Genomic DNA, 24,795 nt, shown 5'->3' on the forward strand with positions numbered 1-24,795 from the left:
CAAAAAGTGCATATTTTTGAAGAGTGACAGTCATATTACCTTATTTCAGATAATTAAAATTGTTAAATTTGTAAAGTCTTTCTAAAGCAATTCACCAAACTCTGGAAACCAACTGAGGGCAAACTTTTTTTTTACCCAATGGCTTCTAAATATTTGAGTTTTATTTTCCTTCACAAGAAACATCTCATGGCTGCTGAAGTCAAAGACTTAAAAAATGACTTGGATATAAATGTGTGTTACAGCTGGGATACCCCTACAACTATAGTATTTCAAATCAAATGTCTGTGGGTGAAAAAGGTGACAGTGATTGCCAGACTGTCTTACAATAAAGTGGTCATTGTGTTTGTATTAGTGACTTGATATTCCTTGGTAATGTCACAACCTTTATTGCTGATTCAGTCAACTATAGTCAAACAGGTGAAAGTGAGAAGATTTTTCTCTCTCTCTGTCTCTTTCTCCCCCCACCACTGCCATTGAAATCAATCACCCAGTCTTCAGATTTTCACCTATCAATGTATTATATCATCATTTTCATGTGAGAATATCTATTTTCTTTCCAAAAGCAATACGTTACAAACCTTCAGTAGCAGTTAATAGCAATCAAAAATTGGTTTCCACTATTTCTATGGTAAGGGCTTAAACTAGAAAGGCATGTGGCATTACAAGAGTTAGCTTCTGAAGGACTATACTGGGCAACTGAAACAATGATATATTGCTTTTTAAAAACACTGAAGTCACCAGAAATAAACTAGAACAAACATGTTAGGGGCTTGGAGGGAAGCTGAACCCTTTCAAAATTGATATGGTTGGAGTTCGTTGGGGAGATTGGAAATGTTGGTGAATGTTATCCTGAGTTTCCCTATATATTCTCTGTAATGCACAGAGAACTCTGGTAGAAACAAAGCCACTACAAAGCATTGGACCCACATGCTGCCACCTTTAAAATCCACTAAATAGTGAAAATAATATTCTTATGTCATAGTTCATTTTCTGTTGCTAAGACAAATATCATGGTCTTGGTAATTTATAAAAACGGAGGTTTATTAACTCATGGTTCTGGAGATGGGAAGTCCAACAGCATGGTACCAACATCCGCTGATGGCCTTCTTGCTGTGTCATAACATGGTAGAAGGCATTACATGGTGAGAGTGCAAGAGCACAAGAGCCAGAGAAAACTTGCTTTTATAGCAAAGCCACTCTCATAGTTAGAAACCCACTCCTGTGGGAGAACATTAATCCATTCATGAAGGCAGAGCCCTCATTAATCCATTAATCTATTCATGAGGGCAGAGGAATTGTGTTTCCAACACATACATTTTGGGGGACACATTCATACCGTAGCACCTTATTTTGAAGGAGACATCAATGTCATCAGTAAATTCATTTGTGACACAAACTAGAGGATATTCTTTGTCATATTTTCAAACCCCAAACTACAAATGAGCAGCCTGTTGACTATCCAGAAGAAGTTCATGGGCCACGTTGATGGAAACTCCTCAGTGTTATAGTGTCACTGCTGTCTGCTCTGACCCTGTACCTTTAAGCCAGTCCTCCCCATCCATGCCATGCCCAGACAACAGCAGATAAATGCAAGCACTTCAGATATATTTTATTTTCTACCATCACCTGATTCTCCTCACTTTATCCCCCACTTATATCTGTTCTGTTGACGTTTTTTGTAGCTCCTAGTTCATGATTGTCTCTCATCTTGGTTCTTCCACTGCCACATCAGACTTGATATTTTCTCTGGGTTTTCCAAGATTTAAATATCTATGCTCTCTAATGACCAAGGTCTGCAGTCATCTTCTATTCTAGGCCTTCATGACTGAGTTGTTCTTTGGTTTTGAGAATTTAAAATATAGCACTAGGATTCAAACCTTGTCACTAGTCCACCTGTTTTAGGTCCTGTGATATATCTAGGTCCTGTTAATATATCATAAATCTTGTGGTACTCCACAAAATATTTTCATTTGGTAGTGTCTGCTATAGGTAAGAATCTGAATAATTAAATCCTGATCAAGTGGATTAAAGAAGAATTGGAACAATAATAAGAAGGAATAGAAAGTACTGGAACCTGATATTCTCCTAAGAATGACAGAAAATAGAGATTTTCACCTCTCTTGCCCTTTAAGCATCAGCCTTCATAGCAACATGCACCAATAATGGGATGCTAAAGATGAAAGCCATCGTCATGAAATGCCTGTAGTTGGCTAATGGCCACTGCTTGAGAGGGTCTGAATGGCTCAAGCTTCTGATTAACATGATAGGAAAACATATCCTACTCATTATAGATTTCATCAAATACTTATCCAGTTAGGAAGCTCAGAATGTCAGTCACGTATCACTGTTTTTCTCTGAATAGCCTTAATTATAACATCCAGTTTCACTCCTCACAAAGCAGATCACAAAAGCAAAGGCTGTCTCACACCAGGCTCAAGCCTGTCCAAATTGTCATGTTGGAAATTCCCTCTTTGGAGACTTTGGCAAATGGAAGGTTTCCAACCTGTTAGAAAGGAAAGAAGGAACTCCTGCACCATGAGATATCACAACCTTAGACAATGATAACTGTAGTCTGTAAAATGTGGTCACATGTGAGTTGTCCAGACCCAGAGTCAACATTTCTGTGCTGAGTGAAACCAGACTTTCTGTTGAAGGGCAGCCCCTGAGAAGGATTCCAGCTGCAGTTTTCCTTGTAGAGGTCTCCACCCTCTAGCATGAAGGCTATCAGGTGTTGGCTCTACAGTTGGACAATCACTTGTCTCAAAATTCTTCAACTTGGCAAGAGATATTAGTGACCTTCTGCTGACCCTACACCTACCCTTCAAACTTGAGCTTAGTGCTTCTGACTTGGCATAATGACTAGGGATGTTGAGAAAGAGACATTGAATCTACATGAAGGTAGTGTCCATAGAGAATAAACTCACTGTCACAAGGGAGCTTGGCCCAAGGAAAATCATTTGGTCTCTCAGGAGTGAGAACTAGAATATACCTGGATTTCTCCTCCTTACCAGATGTTGCAGGTGTCAGTTTATACTCACTAAGTTTATCTTCTACCTACGACTTAGGATAAATGCCAATTTAATGCACATACATTTTCAACAGTATTATAAGTTTGTCATGCTCTTCAATGGGACCCACAGAAACCTAAGTTCACCAAAACCATTTGAGGTGCTGAGTGGTGTCCTGATAAACACTTAATTGCTCTGACTCTGAAGTGTAGAAAATAGTCACTAATTTGGAAAAAGAAGTGTGAAGAAGAAAGAAGGTTGTCCTACCCAAATGTATAAAAGGTTTGAGTTGTAGAGAACTTTAATGACACTGGAGAATATGTGAGCTTGGATAAAAGGAGAGAGAAACAATGATATTGTTTACATGGGGATATTGTTTAGGTGATTAATAGTGTGGGCTCTGGCACCTGAAATCCTGGGTTGAAATCCTGGCTCTACCACTGACTAGCTGTGTGATCTTGGACTAGTAACTTGCAGTCTAATCATAAAAATTCAGGGATATAACTCTCCATACTTTACACTCAATTTTGCTGTGAACCTATGTAGTAGTAGGGTTCTCCAGAGACTCAGAACCAGTGGGAGATAGATAGATAGATAGATAGATAGATAGATAGATAGATAGATAGATAGATAGATAGATGATAGATAATAGATAGATGGATAGATGATAGATAGATACATAGATACATAGATACAAAGATAGATAGATACATAGACACATAGATAGATACATAGATAGACAGATAATAGGGAATTGGCTTATGGGATTATGGAGGTCAAGAAATCCCAATATCTGCAGTCCAAAGCCTTGGGACTCAGAAGAGCCGATGGTGTAAATTCCTGTTCGAGTCCCAGCTTGAAGACTATCAGACAGAGAGAGCAGATTCTCTCTTGCTCAGTCTTTTTGTTCTATTCAGGCCTTCAACAGTTTAGATGAAGCCCACCTATATGGGGGAGGGCAATCTGCTTTATTCAGTCTACCAATGTAAATGTTAATCTCTTCCAGAAACACCCTCACAGGCACACCCAGAATGTTGTTTAACCAAATATCTGGACAAACTTTGGCCCAGTCAAGTTGACACATAAGATTAATCATCACAATGTAAAACTGCTTGAAAAAATTAAGTCTGTCTTTTTAAAAAGCAGGGATAACTGTAGTGCCTGCCCCAAAGGATTGTTGTAGAGAGCACTCATGCCAATTATTAGGTTGCTGCCTCTTAGCCCAAAACCCATCTGTCTATACTTGGTTTTGTGATGCTGAGACAGATATCATACAAACCATATTTCTTTTCGGCTCCTTGTTAGGAAGTGCCAAAGGGTACATTAGAGGAAGACTCTTGAGGCTGGAGGAGAAAGAAGGGACTTTCTCCTTGCTACGTGCTTCCTGTTGGTTTCATTTTCCTATAAATATCTTCCTTAACAACACTTCTTCACTCCAATAGTTGCAGTTTCTTCCAGAATCAGCACATTCTGAATTGAGATTTTCATTTTTCTAGAACTTACCAGACTCACCTTATCTTCCCCCTTTCATAGAAACAGCACCAGCCAACTGATATAGTTTGGCTTTGTGTCCACACCCAAATCTCATCTTGAATTGTAACCCAGTAATCCCCATGTGTTGAGGGAGGAACCCAGTGAGAGGTGATTGGATCATGAGAGTGGATTCCTCCATGCTGTTCTCATGATAGTGTTAGTTCTCATGAGATCTGATGGCTTTATTGGGGCTCTTCCTCCTTCGCTCTTTCTCTCTCCTGCTGCCTTGTGAAGAAGGTGCCTGCTTCCCCTTCCACCATGACTGTAAGTTTCCTGAGGTCTCCCTAGCCATGTAGAACTATGAGTCAATTAAACCTCATTCCTTTATATATCACCCAGTCTTGGTTAGTATCTTTATAGCAGTGTGAAAATGGACTAATATACCAACTCAGCCCCTCCCTAAAGGTCTGATGTTCATGGAGCCACTCCTCCAAGCTTAGAGTCAGCAGTACCAGCCGAGCAGTGCCCCCTTCAGAGGTCTGAGCTTCAGCTCTGATGAAAGTCTTTTCCAAGGTTTTAAGCTTTAACACTTCTGACCTCTTCCCTTTGTTTTCCCAGGGATGGTAGCTACATCCTGCAGTTGTTAATTCTGTAATGCTTTAAAGTTCTCTTTTTACCTTTTCAGTTGTTGGTATCATGACTTTATGCCTAGGTAACAATTGTTTGTACTAAATTTTCTGTTCAAATAACTGGTGTGGTTTATGTCTGTGACTGGACCTTGTCTGATATATAGCTAAGATTTATTGAGTACCTGCTATGTGCTAGACCTTATTATAAGCATTTTGTATATTTTGCCTAACTTAATCTCAATCTTAACCACTATGCTAAGGTACATGAAGTGAATATCATGGTGGCTGGCCCACAGTAAGTGCGCCTTTAGGGTAAGACACTATTTTAGTTTGACTCCTCCAAAAACAGAATTGAAACAAAGACTACTAGATTGTAGATTATTTGGGGGCTAGCCTAAGTGGTAAAGTGGGAAAAGTGAGGCAGGAAGAGATAAAAACCAATAGCATGTACATTAATGAGCAGGTTACTGCTGTGGACAAATGGGGCTCAGTCCTACTGAGAAACCTTCTTTGAGAAGACTGGTATAACATACTTCAGAACTATCCCACTGGAACACAGGGAGGCTAGGTCATTTATCTACTCTCTACCACCCCTGGGAGCATTAACCCTTACATTTTTAGGTTAGCCAAGTAGATATGAGGTAGGGCATTAATAGCATCTGTTAAAGGTATTATCCTTGTGGGTGTGGACTACAGACTGGCCAGATGGAAGCCATGAAAAATGTTTTCCTAATACATATCACAAAACTGACACCAAGGTGAGGGAGAGCCTATAAATAGTGCCTGGAACATAATAGGCATTCAGTAAATATTTGTTCAAGTGAACTATTGAAGACAGGAATCATCTAGGAATACTATTGGCTAACAACAAAACACCAGCTAAAATATTCTCTTGAGTAAAATGTAATCTTCCTTGGGAAGAAGGACTTAATTCTAACCAAGGAAACATTAAATGGCAATTAGAATATGCAGGAACTTTGAAGGAATGCCACCATGTTACCCTGGAACTCAATATAGGAAAGGAAAGAGTGAGTCATGCTGCCAGGGTAATCTCTGTCACTTGCAAAGTACTGTCCCTGCTCAAGGTAATACAACTAGTAAGTGATGAGTACAGAGATTTTTAAAGCCCGAGGTTTTTGAAACTTACTAAAATCAACAACAACAACAACAAAAACATTATTTGAGAAGGGGAGAGATTGGCTTTCTAAGCAGGAATATGAGATTTTTTTAAATGGGAGAGACTTAAAATATTTATATGCTATGCATGGAAAGGTTGAAGATACAAGAATGAAAAAATAATATCATGGAACAGAGAAGAGATGCTGGGTACAGGGGAAGAAATAAGCCTTCAGGAGTAATAGGATACACTTCTTTCATGAGACAAGAAGGAATGGTGTAGTTGAACAGAAATACAATGTATGGTGTATTTATTTCTCAGGAAGAAAGAGGATAGGCAGTTGAGGAAATTCTACCTGATTGTTCCACATGTCTTTGTAAGGTAAAAAGTGAGTTAATATGAGAATGACGGTAGAGGTAATGAGGTAGTAATCTCAAAGAAAGTGATGACAGGTTGAATTATCTTTTGTGTGAAATGGGAACGATCTTAGGGATGCATAGAAGGATTGTTTGACAATATTGAGGACATGCTTGAAATTGAAGAATGTGAATTTACAGCAGTTCCAACCTGAAAGTGGTTGTATGGTTTTCTGCAGGAATATAGTTGAAGAAGGCAAAGAGTTTTGCCAAGCAGATTCAATGAATTAGAGGACATGAAAGTTGAAGTTTTCAGTAAGAGGGTGGTCAAAGGTTAAAATACTAAGGGAGAAAAGATAGGACAGACAGTGAGTAATTGGAGAAGCAAAAGGGACTGATGGTTTTGATGAAGCTAAAAACTGCTGGCAATAATGGAATGAGAGAATTGGAAGGAAAATCATGTTCAGAGAATAGTTTGTGGAGTTCGGAATTCACGAGATAGAGTAATTCTCCAAGATGATAAGATTCAGGGTGTGGCCATGAGTGCATAGCTCAGGTGGAGGGGAGGAAAGGCCACTGTAGATGAAGTCAGAAGAATGAGAAGCCGAGGTACTGGGTGGATTGTCACCATGGGCATTGAAGTCCCCTATCATAAGGGCAAAGTGTGAGGTGGAAAGAAGCCATAGAGTCAGGGATCACAGTCTTCAATGAATCTTGGGAAGTGACCAAGAGATTGATTGATGAGAGTGGCAGGGTAGAAGAGTCATGTTTTGGAAACAGCAATTAACAGTTAAAAAAAAATTTCTCCCTCTAGGCCCTCTGCTAAAAAGGCGGGGAAAGTGAGCCCATTGGAGAGGCCTCAGAGGAAGCAGCATCCTCAGAGCTTTCATTGTGAGTCCCCAGGCCTATAAAGCAAAATCCCAACTCTTTAGCATGAACCAACCACAGTGCCTTTTACAATCTGGTCCTAAACCCACTTTTTCAGGCCACTTCTTCCACCCACACCATGGATACCTCAGGACATGTTTTAACTGACAAAATTAGAATTTAACATTTAATTTAGAATTTAACATTTAAATAGTATCTAATCCAACTCTTTTGAGATAGGAGGGTTTTTTGGTTTGGTTTTTTTGTTTTTAACTGCTGCATGTCTATGTGGGATGATACTTAAGTGAATTTAACAATATTCAGTGGGATATTATTGTTTTTGAAAGGTGACAACAAAGCAAATACCTCTGTATTTAAAAATATAACCCTTAAGGTAACTCAAAAGTTGGACATGCTTACAAATGAGCCCTTCTCACCGCCCCTGAATCCCTGTTGAAGCTGCAATTACTTGGCTTCAATGTATCAGTCAATCAATCAGTAAGCAATAACTGAGCATCTACTAAAAGCAAAGAATTGTGTTTAGGTGCTGTGGGAGTTACAGAAACATAGTAAGATACAACCCATGCTTTCATAGAGCATTCAGTGTCCTTGGAAAGAGAAGATAAACATTTGAAACAACTCAAAAGACAAAATGTAATTCAGCGTCAAGGCTTGAGCTGCAGGAATTAAGAGGAAAGAAAAATCATTTGATTAGGGCATTCAAGAAAAGCTTCAAGGATAAGGCAGAACTTGACATAAGCCTATAGAGCCTATACTACATATAATAATAATAATCATCATCATCATCATCATCATCATCATCACCACAACAATAGTAGTAACAATAGCTATCTCTTATTGAGTGTTTTTAATATTCCAGGTACTATGCTGAGTAATCATTTAAATTCCTTTTTCTCAAGCATTTCTCACAACGCTCTGAGATGGCTACTACTCTTATCTCCATATTAGAGCTGAGGAACCTGAAGATCAAGGAGTTTTAGTGACATGCTGAAGGTAACAAAACTAGTAAGTGGTGTACCCAGGCCTTTGTTGGGCCCTGGAACCTGTGCTTCTCACACTGCACAGTGTCCTGCTTTTTGGGAGCTTCCCAGTCATACCTGATTAAGCAACTGAGAGAAAGAACAACAATAATAGCCATCATTTATTGAATGCCTAGATTATCTCTAATCCTCCATTAAGGTAGGTATATTAGTTTGCTAGGGCTGCCACAACAAAGTATCACAAACCAGATGACTTAAACAACATGAATGAATTGTCTCAACTCACAAAATGGGAGAAAATATTTGCAAACTATACCACTGACAAGGAATTAATAACCAGAATATATAAAGAGCTCAAACAACTCAATAGGAAACAATCCAATAATCTGATTTTAAAATGGGCAAAAGCTCTCAATAGACATTTTTTGAAAGAAGACATGTAAATGGTAAACAGACATATGAAAAAGTGTTCAACATCACTGATCATCAGGGAAATGCAAATCAAAACTACAATGACATATCTTCTCACCCCGGTTAAAATAGCTTACATCCAAAAGATAGGCAATAACAAATGTTGGAGAGGATGTGGAGAAATGGGAACCCTTGTACACTGTTGGTGGGAATGTAATTAGTACAGCCACTATGGAGAACAGTATGGAGGTTCCTGAAAAAAACTAAAAATAGAGCTACCATGCCATCCAACAATCCCAGTGCTGACCGTATACTCGAAAGGAAGGAAATCAGTATACTGAAGACGTAATTGCACTCCCACGTTTATTGCAGCACTATTCACAATGGGTAAGTTATGGAAGCAACCTAAGTGTCCATCAACAGATGAATGGATAAAGAAAATGTGATACATAAACACAACGGAGTACTATTCAGCTTTATGAAATCCTGTCACTTGCAACAACGTGGATGGAACAGGAGATCACTATGTTAAGTGAAATCAGCCAGACATATTAAGACAGATATCTCATGTTCTTACTTATTTGTGGGATCTAAAAATCAAAACATTTGAGCCCATGGAGATAGACAGTAGAAGGATGTTTACCAGGGGCTGGGGAGGGTAATGGGGGGTGGAGATGAAGTGGGAATGGTTAATGGGTACCAGAATATAGTTAGGTAGAATGAATAACTAGTATTTGATAGTGTAACAGGGTGATGACAGTCAACAAAATTTTATTGTAAAATTTTTAAATAACTACAAGGGTATAATTGCAATGTTTAAAACATAAAGAAATGATAAATGCTTGAGATAGGTAATGAATACCCCATTTACCCTGATGCGATTATTGTACATTGCATGCTTGTATCAAAATATCTCATGTACCCCATAAATATATACATCTACTATGTACCCATAAAATTGAAAATTAAAACTTTTTTAAAACTATAAAAGAAAGAAATTTATTGTGTCACAGGTCTGGTGGCTAGAAGTGCAAGATCAAGGTGTTGGCAAGATTGATTCCTACAGAGGGCTATGAGGGAGACTCTGTCTTCTAGCTTCTTGTGGTTTGCTGCAATCTTTATCATTCCTGGCTTATAGATGCATCACACTGATCTCTATCTTCGTCTCCAAATGGTGTGCTTTGTGGGTGTATGTCTGTCCTTCAGTTTTCCCTTTTCATAAGGACACCAGTTGTATTAATCAGAGTTCTACAGAGAAACAGAACCAATATGACATATATAGATGTGTAGCTATTTGAGAGAAGATTTATTAGGGAAATTGGCTCATGTGATTATGGAGGCTGAGAAGCCCCATGTTATGCCATCTGTAAGCTGAAGAACCATGAAAGCTGGTAGCTTGGCTCAGTCCAACTCTAAAGGCTGACAGCCTGAGGGGTGGCTGGTGCAAGTCCTGGAGTCTGAAGCCCAGAGGACCTCGAGTTCTGATGTCCAAAGGAAGGAGAAAATGGGTGTCCCAACTCCAGAAGAAAGAGAGATCACATTTTCCTTTCTTCTACGTTTTGTACTATCCAGACCCTTAGCTGGTTAGATGGTGCCTGCCCACATTTGGTGAGGCCAGACCTTCCTTAATCAATCCACTGATTCAAATACTAACCTCTTTTTGCAACACTGTCACAAACATGAGTGAAAAAACACATACTCAGGAATAATGCTTTACCAGCTATCTGTGTATCCTTTAATCCAATCAAGTTGACACCCAAAATTAATCATCACACCAGTCATGTTAGATGAAGGTCCACTCTAAAGACTTTATTTTAACTTGATCATTTACAAAGATCCTATTTCCAAATCACATCACATTCACAGGTACTGGGGATTAAAACTTCAACAGAAAATTTGGGGAAATAAAATTTAACCCATAATAGTAGGCATCATTATCCTCATTTTACAGATGCCAAAAAAGTTAAATAACTTGTCTAAGCTCATACAGCTCCTATTGCTAGAGCTAGGGATTCAGAACTGAGTCATACTAGCTCCAAAATATTTGTCCTCTGCCTCCCCCTGACATAAATCTGATCAGGTAGCTTCTTTGTTTAAAATCTTTCTTTCCTCTCCAGTGCCAAGCCTGACCTCTAAGTAGCCCCAGGCAAGGGTTCTGGGCTTGGCTTGCATGTTCTATTCTGCAAAACCCATTCCTACCCAGCTTGTGGCAATAGCTGGGCTTCTGCTCCCTTCCAAGAGCACTTCCATCTCTACATCAGACCCAAGTTTGGTAATAATGTCAGTCAGTGTACTTTCACAGACACTGCCTTATTTAATTCCTAACCTTGTGAGATGATTTTGAAGTGTCTCCATTTGCCAGATGAGGAAACTGAGACTCAAAATTACTAAATAACTTGCCCAATTTTACAGAGGTCTTAAATGGCATTGCTGTGATTTGAACTTAAGCCTGTCATGCTCTAAGCAAAGTCAATGCTCCCTCCACCACGCCACCCTGGACTCTGGAGTCCACGCCAAACTGGGCTAGTGCTCCTGGCATTTGAGGCCTGGGGAGAGGTTCCCTAGGACTTGACATTAAGTTCTAGCCCAGAGCCTGGGGCCCTGCTGCCTGCTGTCAGCCTACCCTGATGTCCATGCTCTGCCCATTGGAGTGCCCATCTAGAGTTGAACATGTTCCCTTTGCCCTTACTCTCCCAGAAAACAGTAGTAGTTCCATACCACAGTCCCTCCCAGGCAATTTCATTCCGTTGCTGTGAACTGGTTCCTGCTGGCTGTATCCCAGCATATAACACAGCTGAGCGAATGCCTAGTCTATGACCCTGTTGAGTGAATAGAGCTGTTGCTGCTACCCTTGCTATTACCCCTGGGCACCTCTGCCCAGGCAAGAAGCACAGGAAGCTGCGGCAGTGTCAGTCTTAGCATGCTGCCTGAAAAGATGCCCTCTCTCTTGCCCTCCCCGCACCGCCCCAGAACTGAGTGCCAGATCCAAGCCAATGGGGGTATTTCCTGGGATAGCATTCTAAAACAAGTACAGTATCAGCAGGAAGGAGACAAGTTTAGGGAACTAGTGTAGGTGGAGGATGAGCCCCCAGAGTTCCTGGGCACTAGGCATCAAATAGGAGACAGGAGAAAAGAGAGATAAAGTGAGGAGAGCAAGATAAAACCAGAAGAGATGAAGGAAGGTGGAGAAAGGGCTTGAAAGTTCTGCTTGAAGTCTGACTCTCAGTAACTCTGAGTTCTTTAAGGGTTTTCATATGATCTCACTAAATGATGTGGATCTACCAGAGCAACAGGACCACCTGGTTCCCCAGAACTCCCCAAGGCTCCAAGCATGTTCCTCACTGCCATATGGGCTGTGGCCTCCCCAAGCATGTTCTTCTCTAGGTGCCGCCTCCAGATAACAGTTTCTAACATCTGGCCTCAGTGGGAGATACCAAGGCCCTTTCACAACAGGCACATAATTTTTTCTGTAAAGACATCGTGGGTCTAAAGAGCTTGGGATACTTGGATCTACCACTGGACATTCCCCTGGCATGGATTCTGGCAGGAAAGACTCAGACTGGGCGATAGTCCAGGGCAGACAGTGCTGGCTGGAGTCCCAGTTCCCTGACCTGGCCCACTGCCCTCCTTGGCTATCAGACAACGTTCACAGAGCCTGCAGACATCTGTGTGCCCATAGGAACAGCTAGGGAGCTGCAGGACCTGGAGACACAAGAGGTTCCCCTTTGTCTCCTTCTGTCCTCACTAATGGCCCTTCCCAGCACAGCAGCTGGGTGTTTGGGAAGGGAGTTGGGGGAGAGATTGGCCTCTGACCAGAGGAATACAAGGCTGCCCTTAAAGAGGTGGCCCAGTTGTAGTGAGTGAAGACACAGGTGCACATTGGTGGCTTTGACCCTCATGCACACTCTGGTCCCCTGGCCAAGGTAAGGGCTGTAAAATGTAGCCAGGCCAGGGTAGCCCTACCCACATTTTTGGAGGACATGCCAATTTGGCTCCCAACCCTGTGTCACTGCTAGGATGTGATCCCCAGAAGGCACAGTAATTCCCACCACATCCACTGAACTCTTGGCGTGATCCAGTGAAGCTTACACATGGTATCCATCTGTTGGCATTGTCACATAACATGCACATCCACATGGGCAGTTCTCCTTCAGCGTCTTTGAACTTCTCCATGATACTCATTTCATTTGGTTACCACTTCCCTTGGGCAGCTCAGTCAGTCACACCACCCCACCCCTCACTCTCCTGACTCTTCTTTCCTTGTCTGCACCCCACTCTATCACCGTGTTCCCCAATACACACACACAAACACACACCCATAAACACACACACACACACACTCATAGTTTGCTACAAGGCCAGTATAAGTGGATTATTTTGTGCCATACATTCTAGGGGCTCTTTCTGTTTTTCAATGCCCCGTCATTGAGCATGGGTATGTCCCAGTAGTTCTGTGCCTCCCCGCTCCAAGTTTTGTGGCAGATTAAGGATAAGATATCTACCCCTTTCCAACCAGTCATGGATTCAGCCCCACAGTAAAGGAAACAACCTTCAGAGGTGACCCAGTGTGGATGGCAGGGCATCTTGGGTTGATATTGACAGAGGAGGAAACTGACCTAAGAGAGGGGTTAAGTGACTTTCTCACACAATTAGTGAAAGAAGCAGAGATTGAGCCCTGATCTGATACTTTTCCCTCTACTTTTAAACCACATTATTTCTCCAGAGACAAAGCCAACAAAAGTGTGGTCCAAACACCAATGCCAGTCTGAGAACTGTTCATTAGTTGTCCATGACGAAATAAGGAGCTTGTGCCAGAATGTAAATCAGTTCACTACTTGCTTCATCAACAATCTTGCTGTGAAAATAAAATGTCAGCTGAACTAAACAGCATGCTTAGTGATTGCTGATTTACATTGGCACAAACTCTCTAGCTCAATGCCGTCCCTGTGTCCAGCAGCCCTGGTGCTGATGACTGTCCAACATGAGGTGGGATCTACTGCAGAACTTTGCCTCACCTTTTGTGTAAGAGGAATGGGTTGTGATAGAGGCTGGAGTCACAGGTCACATGGTCATGTTTAATCACAGCCCCTCAGGACTGAAAATGGCTCTGCACGGCCAAAACTAGTTCCTGGCTGCCCAAAGCCAACCCTATAGATAGGGGCTACTCAAAGACGCAGACTGCAAACGGTTTGTTGCCTTTGTGCATGAAAGTTTCTGTGCCTATCATGTGGCTGTTCTAGTCGTGGGTCTGTTGACCCTCAAGTCCGTTTCTAGCTTTTTGCCTGCTCTGCTTTGTATGGTAGGGGGTCTAACCCCTTCAGGCTCTTTCCCAGGCTGACTTCCCGCTGGGTCTAGCCAATGGGAGGCACTCACTGGGGAAAGAAAAAAGAAGCCAGATAATTTCTTTCCCCTGCTTCTCTGTGCCCCAGAGTGACCAACTTGTCCCAGTTTGTCCAGGACTCTTCTGGTTTCAGCACTGAGAGGCCCATGTCCCAGGAAGCCTTGAAAGTATCTCTGCTTCAAGCAGTTTCTCCTTCAAGGCTGAATCTCTTCTGTGGCTCCAGCCCCTGCTGGTGGCCCCTCCTTCTCCGTCCCAGAGATTGCCACTGTGATTCTAGCTTCCACTGGGTGATCCGAGCCCCTGGCTCTTTACCACCGTCCCCTCCTTTTGTCCCTCCAGCCTATGGGTGTTAGCAGCTTCCTGCTACTACTGATGTCCAGGTTGCCTCTTCAATCCATTTTGGTTTCTTAGGTCTTCCCTGAACTGTGTCACCAATTTCAGGCATTAAATTCTCACTGTTGTTTACACTTGAAGTGGTTTCTGTTTTACTGCTTAGATTCTGACAATAATACTTACTTTATAGTGTTATCATGAGGATTAAATTAGTTAAATAAACCACTTACAGCAGTGCTTGGAACATGGTAATTGCTTGTTAAATGTGAACTGCTGTTATTATTAGTGTAGTGTGAAATAACATTTACCGCACGCTTGCCACGTGCCAGGCTAATCACTTTACACCCATGATCGTATTTAAGCCTCACAACCCTTCTACCTGGATGAACGTTGTTCTTGAGCTAATTGTTTAGGCAACCTATTTGCATTTCACACCTAGAAATTCCCAGGCTCTTCTGAACCACTCCCCTTGGTGAATCCAACCATATTCCTTATTTACTGAGCATTCTCTCAGGCTTTCAGGACACAAATAGGAATGAAATGGTAACAGGGGATACAGTCTAGTGGGAGAGACTAGTATGTCAGCCAGTTGATTCATCCGAGCACAGAGGCCAGTGCAACCCAGAGATAGCAGCAGTGTGGCAAAGTAGGGAAGAGCCTGAGCTCTGGGGTTGGGCTGCCTGAGTTTTGACCTAGGCTCTGCATCTATAAATTAATACATCTACATCCACCTATCATAAGGTAGGGAAGTCATTTTTAACCTCTGTGTGCCTCAGTCTCCTCAGGTGGCAAAAGGACTCTTTTTATCATACCTATCCCAAAGGGGTTATTTTAAGGATGAATGAGTTAATATTTTTCAAGTGTTTAGAATATGCACTAAATGCGATGTCTTTCTTAAGTGAAAAGAAAATTAATAAGCTGAACCAATTGTAGAGGAACCCAGAGGATGGTGTCACTTGATTCTGCCTACAAGTATTCAGGAAGGCTTCACAAAGGAGGTGACATTGGAGTGGGATCTTAAAGAAGCAGTGGCATGTTGATAATAAAATTTAAAAAAAAAGAAAATTAAAGGAGAGATATACATTCAAAAAAAAAAAAAAAAGCAGCAGTGGAAGTTTTCCAGATAAAGAAGAAAGCATCCCAAATCATTGGAAAGGCATGTGCAAAAAAGGCACAGAGTCATGAAAAAGAGTAGTATGACTGGGGAGTAATGAGAATTGAGTAGCTGGAATTTGGTGGCAGGATATGAGGCTCAACATTTAGTTTTGGATATGTTGGACAAGATCTTGAGTGTCATGCTAAGGAATTCAGATTTAATTCAGAGGAAAGGAAGGGAGAGCCAACAAAGGACTTTAAGTTTGAGAGGATAAAATAATCAGCTTTGTTTTGTGGGCATTTCATTCTCATGACAGTGTAAATGTAAAGCTGAAAAACCTGCTCAGGTGTAATAAAAAAAAATAGTAAAATCAAGTAACCCCAATTGGAACAACCTAAATGTCTATCAACAATAGGATGGATACATTGTGTGTTATATTTGCACAGTGGAACACTATGCAACAGCACTGATAATGAATTACTGCTACACGCAAAGGAGATGGATAAATTTCTCAAGCCTAGTATTGAGCAAAAACAAAAACAAAAACAAACAAACAACCCCCCCACACACACACACACAAAAGGGTGCATCCTGTATTATTCCATTTATATAAAGTTCAAAAATAGGCAACACTAATCTATGCCATTAGAAGTCAATGGTTATCTCTGAATGAGGAATAGTGATAGAAAGGGGACCAAAGTAGAGTTTCCGGGCTGCTAGTAATGTTCTCTGTCTTGAATTTGCCCAGGGTGCTGGTTTCATAGGCGTGCTCACTTTATGATCAAGTTCAAGACACAGAACACATGTACTTTAAACCAAAAACAACATGCTTTTTAGTGATGTATAGTGTACATATGCAAACAAATCACTTCCTGTCTCAAAGTACAAGTGGAGAATATTCAACCCTGCAGAGACCCACTGACCTTTGACCACAATGGAATATGGGGATCCATGAACACAGATGTCTATTACAAAGAAGCTGCCCCAACAGAGAGAGTTTTTCTTTTAGGTATTTCCATGTGACCCCAATATTATGCTTCTAGATTAATTCAGGTACAAATGGTTGGTCTGCATCATCACCTGTGTTTCTGAAGTTCAAATTTCAAGGACTTTAAACATTGCCTCTAAGGAGAGACAAAAGGGACCAGGATTTGGGAAGGAAGTCAAGGGAAACTCTAGCCTTATCTATAATGGTTTAAGTTCTTACAAGGAGAAGTGTGTTTAAGTCAGGTGTTTATTGTATAGTTAACACTAAACCTGAAAAAAACCTATAGCTCTGCCTAGTCATTACATGATAATGAAAAGTAGCAGATATTACTTAATCAGGATTGAAAATTATTGGACCTGGCTTATCATTATGTTAAATTAATGGCTTGCCTGTATATGTTCTTTTTTGATTGACCTTCATGTGAGAAAGGTTGATGGTGCTGGGGACAATTTGCAGATGAGAAAAACTGACGATCTGAGACGTTATGTGCGTAGCCCCTGGCCAACCATTTGTTACTAGTAGAAAACCACTATCATCACCCTAGTCCAAGCCACCATTGTCTCATGCTTGGACAACTACATAGTTTACTAGTTGTTTCCCTAGATTTACTATGTTTCCTAATATGTTTTCTACACTGAAGCTAGAATGATCTTTTAAGAATGCCATGTCACCCCTTGACTTTTTAATTTTTTATTCTTTTGTAGAGACAGAGTCTTGCTATCTTGTCCAGGCTGCTCTTAAACTCCTGGCCTCAAATGATCCTCCCACCTTGGCTTGCCAAAGCACTGGGATTACAGGCACCCTTTATTTACCAAACTCTTCAATGGCTTCCCAGTGATCTTAGGGTAAGGACTCAAAACATCAGCAGGACTTTGTAGGCCCATGATGGGTAGGCCTCACATGTGTATCTCTCCAGCCCCATTTCACACCATGTTCCTCCTTGTTCGTTATGCTCCAGCCACACTGAATTTTCAGTCCCTGAAACTTGCTATACCCCTTCCAACCACAGGGTCTTGGCATGTGCTGCTCCCATTGATGTGGATGTTCTAAAATTTATTAGTTTGGCATCAGTCATTTTCTGTTCCTCCAACAAACACCTGTTAACAGGTGGACCTACCTAAGTTAGGAGCCCAATTCTCCTTGTTTCCCTTTGTGTTACTGCAGTTTGAAGCTATTTTAGTCTTTTCAAGGAAAAAATGATCCAAAAGGGACTTAAAATTACAAAGCAAGTGATTGTCAATTATGTTACCTTGAAAGGCAAATTTTAGAAAACAAAATGCCACCCTTCGAAGAACTGTAAACATTAAAACACAATTAATAACAATAGAAGGCAATATCATCTAATGGTTTAGAAAACAGGCACTGGGGCCAGTGCGGTGGTTCACGCCTGTAATCCCAGCACTCTGGGAGGCCGAGGCAGGCAGATCACGGGGTCAAGAGATCGAGACCATCCTGGCCAACATGGTGAAACCCCGTCTCTACTAAAAATATAAAAATTAGCTGGGTGTGGTGACGTGCGCCTGTAGTCCCAGCTACTCGGGAGGCTGAGGCAGGAGAATCGCTTGAACTCGGGAGGCGGAGGTTGCAGTGAGCAGAGATCGTGCCATTGCACTCCAGCCTGGGCGACAGGGTGAGACTCCGTCAAAAAAAAAAAAAAAAAAAGAGAACACACATTGGCTTCAGACAAGCCTTGGCTCTGTGTAGTCCTCTCTGACTGTGTGACCTTGGGCAAGTTACTTCAGCTTGCTGAGTTTCCACCACTGTAAAATGGAGACAATAGCAGAACTCACCCAAGAGGATGGTTTTGAGGATCCAATGACAGGATGTATTTGATCACTTAGCTAAGTGCCTGGCACACTATAAATTTTCAACAAAGTGAGGCTACTCTAATAATTATTATATGAGAACACCTAAAACTTCCTTCCACTCAGGCTATGAAGGCAACTGATAAAAGCGGGACAGAAAATGACATGTTCAGGAATAGCAAAAACAAAAACAAAAACAAAAAAACTTCTTATAAAGGGCCAAAAGATGTCAGTTAACAAGCCAGGCACTGTGGCTCACACCTGTAAATACCAACATTTTGCGATGCTGAGGTGAGATCACTTGAGCCCAGGAGTTCAAAACCAAACTGGGCAACATAGTGAGACTTCGTCTGTACAAAAATTTAAAAATTAGCTGGATGTAGTGGTGCACCCCTGATCCCAGCTACTCGGGAGGCTGGGGTGGGAGGATTGCTTGGGCCCAGGAGGTCGAGGCTGCAGTGAGCCGTGATCGCCCCACTGCACTCCAGCCTGGGTGACAGAGAAAGACCCTTTCTATGTATAAAAAAGAAAAAAAGAAAGGACGTCAACGGATTTCACTATTTAAGTAAAGAGGACATTCATTCGGCTGAGGAGTGATTAGGAGCAAGCTTTCTTAGCCTCTCAGATCCTTAGCTTCCTTTTCAATACAAGAGGCTCTAATCCCAACATCACAGGTTGTTGTAAATTAAGTTTACACCTCGTCATGCTTGTAAAGCACTTAACATGACACCTGGCACATAGTAAGCGCTCAATAAACAGTAGCTGCTGTTCCCACCGATGTTGCTGCTTTTATTCTTCTTGAGCCAGAGCCTTTGCAGCCCTTAGTGTCCAGTAAAGCTGCTGTGGTTAAAGCTCCGGGTGCATCATCGAAACCGGTTCTCAGGCTTCTAAATTCTGTGTCAAGTGAACTTCTAGGCCATTTAAAACACAAAGGCAAGGCGAGGGGGCCCCAAAAGTGCCCCAGATTTTCAAAGGGAACGCCGGCGCCTAGAAAGTTGTGATGCCCCGGGCATTCAGGGTAGCGCGGTGGGGAAGCCCGCGCCTCTCGGCCCCGACTCAGGCCGGCCGTCTCGGGGGGCGCGGCCCAGACCACCGACGCGCCTGGCGGGGGCACGAGCCGCTGGGCGTCCACTCTGCCTGGCCCCGGAGGTGTTCCCAGGTACCCGAGCCTCGCGGCGTTTTCAAGTGCTGGCTGCGAAGCTTGAAAAGGACCCGCCGCTGGGCCGGGCGTTTTGTGTTTGCCAAACAAAGCATGAAGGCAGAGTGAGTAAAGGGGGCGGACCGGGCGCGGCACAAAGGCCGGGGGCGGGCCGGGGCTGGGGAAATACAGTTCAGTGGGCCTGAATTGATACGCTGAGCGCCTAAAGCCCCGGGCTGGGCGATCACAGGGCAAGAAGGCCCAGCAAAGAGCACTCTGCTGCATTGATCCAATCCCGAGCGAGCAAGCGAGAGGCTTCGAAAGGGGAGGCGGGCAAGGACCGGAGGGGGGCATACAGGGGTCTGCAGGAGCCGCTGGCCGCAGTTAGGCACTTTTCTTAGAAATGAAGGAATCTCCTGGACTGGGCGAGGGCCCTGCAGATGGAGCCTGTCCTCGAACCCAAGGGGCCAGGGTAGGAATGTCTCCTCCGTTTCTATGGGAAGCAAGCACGCTGCGGGGTCACCCACGACAAAGATGTTCTCTCTTCCTGTTCTGGAAAAGATGCAGGGCGGGGGTGGGGGTGGGGGGGGCGGCTGCACGTTCTCTAGGGCCTTCCCCCCCCACCCCCCGCATTCTGTGAGTCTGGAGATGCACAGATGACTCTGGTCCTGCACCATGCACACACCCGACACCTACACAGTGTCCGCCATTGTTTATTACTGGAGGGAGGGACAAATTGGATAGATGGTGGGAAGGACACATGCATAGATGTGTGGTTCAACCAGATGGGTTCTGATCCCTTAGTTATTTTCTAGTTCACATTTTTGACTGGGTGGTTTTGTCTCATATGAACATGGTAATGGAAGTTTTGTTTTTTCTTTGTACCTTCCTGTGTTTTCCAGATCAATGAACATGTTCACAAATTATATAGTCAGAAAAAAATCGATAAACATTGTTTAAAATAGAAATAAAACAGACAAAAGGAAGAAGTGTCAGAGATCATGACCATGTAATAATAATGATGATATCGTACACATTACCCGCAACCAACTATTCTTAAATGCTTATATCGCACACATTGCTTTTCACAGTCACCCCATACTTAATACAGGACCCAGCACGCGATACTTAATAAATGGCTGGATTTGCTCCTGCATAGTGGCAGGCTGGTGGAATCCAATGCCTTTGAACAAATGAAGTAGCTGAGGTTCTAAGAAGCTAAGTGTTGCAGCCAGGAATGAATCTGCCAAATGCAAATCCAGGCCTCCTTCCCCAGTGCCCCATAGAATCCTGAAGGGCTTCTCCAAATACAGGCTATTTTATTTCACTCTTCTGTGTTCATTTCTGGACTATGAGGCCCCAGATTTCCTTTCTGAAGACAAGGTTTGTTTGTTTTTGTCGTAATGACACACTCGGCATCATTAAGTGTCCGTGAAGAGGAATCTTTTAGTTGCATTAGAAACGTGGTTTGTGACCACTGAGAGCCTTGGGAAACGAAGCTCTCCTAGCAGGAAGAGGCAGGCTGCTAATGAAACGGCTTTCTGGGGGGCGGAGTTTCTGCATTCTCTTAGGGCAGACTTGAGCATTATTGCCAAGGAAAAGCTTAGGCCATGTCTGAACTATACACACTGTGATTTGTGAGTATAAACAGTTCGGATCTGAGCAAAGCAGTTCCTACCCAGAAAGACTTTCTCATTCCTAGCTTCTTTCCTTGGTCTGTAAATTGTAACTGATACAAAATACTTTAAACTCGGCCTTGATTTGAAGTTTACTGAGGGAATCAGGCCAACTAATTGAACAAGAATATACTTTTTGAAGTTAAGTCAGCATTATTTAAGCAGTTTTATTTGAGATCCTTCAAACAGGTTTGCACCATAATTTATTGCAATTCCTTTTTTAAAAAATTATATTGATATCAATTTTCTTGCTTGAAAGTATTCTTTTCCTGTATTATATTGTCAGTCAGAACATTCATCATAGAAATAGATATCAATCTACTACTTTATTTTTAGATTTGACTCTTACACGTGGTTTTGTGAAATTCTTAAACCTCACGTGAAATATTTTGCTTAAAATTGCATCATGCAGATCCATACTGATTTAGCCCATCTGTTTTGATGAAAAATTTCTTGGCTCTAGTAGGAAAGAGGGCATGGATATTTCCTTGCAATATCTTCCCCTCAGCTAAAACCCCACGAATGAAATAAGATCTCACGATTGCATGAGATAATTTACATACTAATTAGGTTGCATGGTGTAGTTGAGAGAGAGAGAGAGAGAGAGAGAGAGAGGCTCTGGATGCTAACATGGCTTCAAGCTAGTGTGATTGTAAGTTGCTTATCCTCCCTATGTCTCAGTTCACTCATCAGTCAATCACTGAGGGCCATTAAGAGGATAAAATGAGATATGATTGAAAAGAGCCTGGCATAGTAAGTGCTCAAGAATTTTTTTTCATGTTTTTCCCTATTCACAACAGCCTTTAACATCCTCCTTTGTAAAAAAGAATTGATTTCCTCACCTGTAAAATTGGGATAGTGACACAATAAGAGTAACATAGTGCGGGATATTGATGAAGAGCATAGATTCTGAACTCAGACTGGGTTCAAATCTCAGCCCCATTACTAGTTCTGTGACTTTGGGCAATTAAATCAATCTTCTTGCTCCTCGTTGTCCTCCTGTGTAAAAAGGGAGTGGTCAGAGGCTCGTTGTAGTACCCACCACCCAGGGTAGTTGCCAGTAGTCAGTGAATTAATGCACTCAGTATAGATCTACCTAAACTTCTTCTGCATGGCTTCCTTTTGCAGCCTGTGAAAACCTGCAGATCCCTTTTCAGAATAATGTTTTTAAATACGTAAATGCAATACTTTGGATTACGAAGGGAAAACTAGTTATAATGAAATCAAGTTATTGACATATTTTTAAAACAAATTTGTGATATACATGCTTCCTTAGTAGCATATTGAATAAATAACAAGATTTAGCAGTCTGTCTAATATCTACCAATATTTCAAAGCAATAAGGAAAGTAAGTGGTATGGTGAGATAACTACAACAACTGTAATGTACTGGAAAAGTACCTATGATATTTCTACTGGTAATAAAGTGACAGGTATTGCAAATATGATTTTGGTTTGTTGCCTACATTCATAATGGAAGGAAAGGCTTGCTTTCATTTAGAGGTTAGTGGAAATTAATTTTCTAATTTTGTTGTAGTTTTTCCCATCTAAGTTTATGGACACCAGGTTAAGAACAAAACTCTGATTAGTACAATGCATGCTAGCTATTATTACATCAGAGAGGTCATGTGGATTGGGTAAAATAATGAATGTGATGGCCATTGCAAACATCAGGCATTTAATACATGAAAGATATTTCAGTTGTTTGAAACTGTTATACTTCATGAAAGCAGTCATAGACAATATATTTTAAAAATAAGCATAGCTGTATTTTAATAAAATTTTACTTACAAAAATAAGCAGCTGGCAGGCTTGTTTGGCCCATGGACCATAGTTTGCTGGTTCCTGTATTAAAACATTCTTTCCTTTTTTTATTATACTTTAAGTTCTGGGATACATGTGCAGAACATGCAGGTTTGTTGCACAGGTATATATGCGCTGTGGTGGTTTGCTGCACCTATCAACCTGTCATCTAGGTTTTAAGCCCCACATGCATTAGGTATTTGTCGTAATGCTCTCCCTCCCCTTTCCCCACCCCACCACAGGCCCCGGTGTGTGATGTTCCCCTCCCTGTGTCCATGTGTTCTCATTGTTCATCTCCCACTTATGAGTGAGAACATGCGGTGTAAAACATTGTTTCTTGAGGAATATTGTATGCAACTTGAAACATTTCAACTTATCATACCTTGTCAAATACTTGACACAGGACTCAACTGGGAAATGCTGTAAAAATCCTTTATAAAAACCAGAAAAATTGGTTTTTCTAATGATAAATGATGGGCAAATGATAGCTAATCAAATTAAATTGAATTTACTTGGTCTGTTACCTACTATAATGTCTAGAACTGCCTTGTCTGTGAAAACACAGAGAAACGTAAAGCCAGTAACAATGATAATATTCTGAGTAATTAGAACCAGCAGCACGTTAATATGTGGGAAAAGTAAATGACATGGAAACCATTCATGACAATATTACCTTGTACCTGGAGCTTTCTCCAAAGGCTTATAACTACCCTACAGCTGTTGCTTGCTTGCTACACTGTAGGTTTTCAGTATACACTTGTCAGTTGATTGACTCTCCTGATGAGTCTCCAAGGAAGAAGAGAAGCAGGCATGTATTCATTTGGAAATCTTAGTATTTCTATTGTGTAGACAGCGTTCTAGTATTTCTAGGGCTGGAAGAAGGAAGGCAAAACAAGTTGAGATAGTTTAGGGTTCAATAGAATGGAAAAGGTAAGGTACTGGGATGGCTGCTCTTCAGATAGAAACATTTCATGGCAGCCAGGGGCGGTGGCTCATGCCTGTAATCCCAGCAATTTGGGAGGCCGAGGGAGGCAGATCACCTGAGGTCGGGTGTTCGAGACCAGCCTGGCCAACATGGAGAAACCCGGTCTCTGCTAAAAATACAAAATTAGCCAGACATGGTAGCGAATGCCTGTAATCCCAGCTACTCGGGAGGCTGAGGCAGGAGAATCGCTTGAACCCGGGAGGCAGAGGTTGCCATGAGCCAATATCACACCATTGCACTGCAGCCTGGGCAACAAGAGTGAAACTCCATCTCAAAAAAAAAAAAAAAAAAAAAGAAACATTTCATGGCAACAAACATTATTGAGCAACTACTGAGTACCGGGTGCTAGGATGAGATCGAGGGGGGAAAATTACCAGTAGATTTTGCTTCTCCTACAAAAAGTTAAGTCATGTGTCTATAACAGAGAAAGTGGCTGTGTTAAGGAAAGCGAGAGAACACCTCAGAACTAGAGATGTTAAACATTCCAGCCAGCTGTGGAGGTCGAGTATCTGGAACTAATATCTTTCGGTGTCTTTATTTCTGGCCCCAATGCCATCCATTTCCTTTTTTCCTGTTTTATTTAGCACTTGCCTTCAACTGGCGGAAAAAAAAAAAAAAAAAAGCTTCTTGTGCAAAAGTCACTGAGACATTGTAAACAAAAGGGCCCACATCATTTGTGTGCATGGTTGGACCCAAAACTGGCTTAGACACAAACACAGCAGATTATAGGCAGCCGCCACTGTATAACTTTAGGAAGATCCCATTCATG

Source organism: Hylobates moloch, unplaced genomic scaffold (genome assembly GCF_009828535.3).
Source record: "Hylobates moloch isolate HMO894 unplaced genomic scaffold, HMol_V3 SCAFFOLD_7, whole genome shotgun sequence".
Taxonomy (NCBI): Eukaryota; Metazoa; Chordata; class Mammalia; order Primates; family Hylobatidae; genus Hylobates; species Hylobates moloch.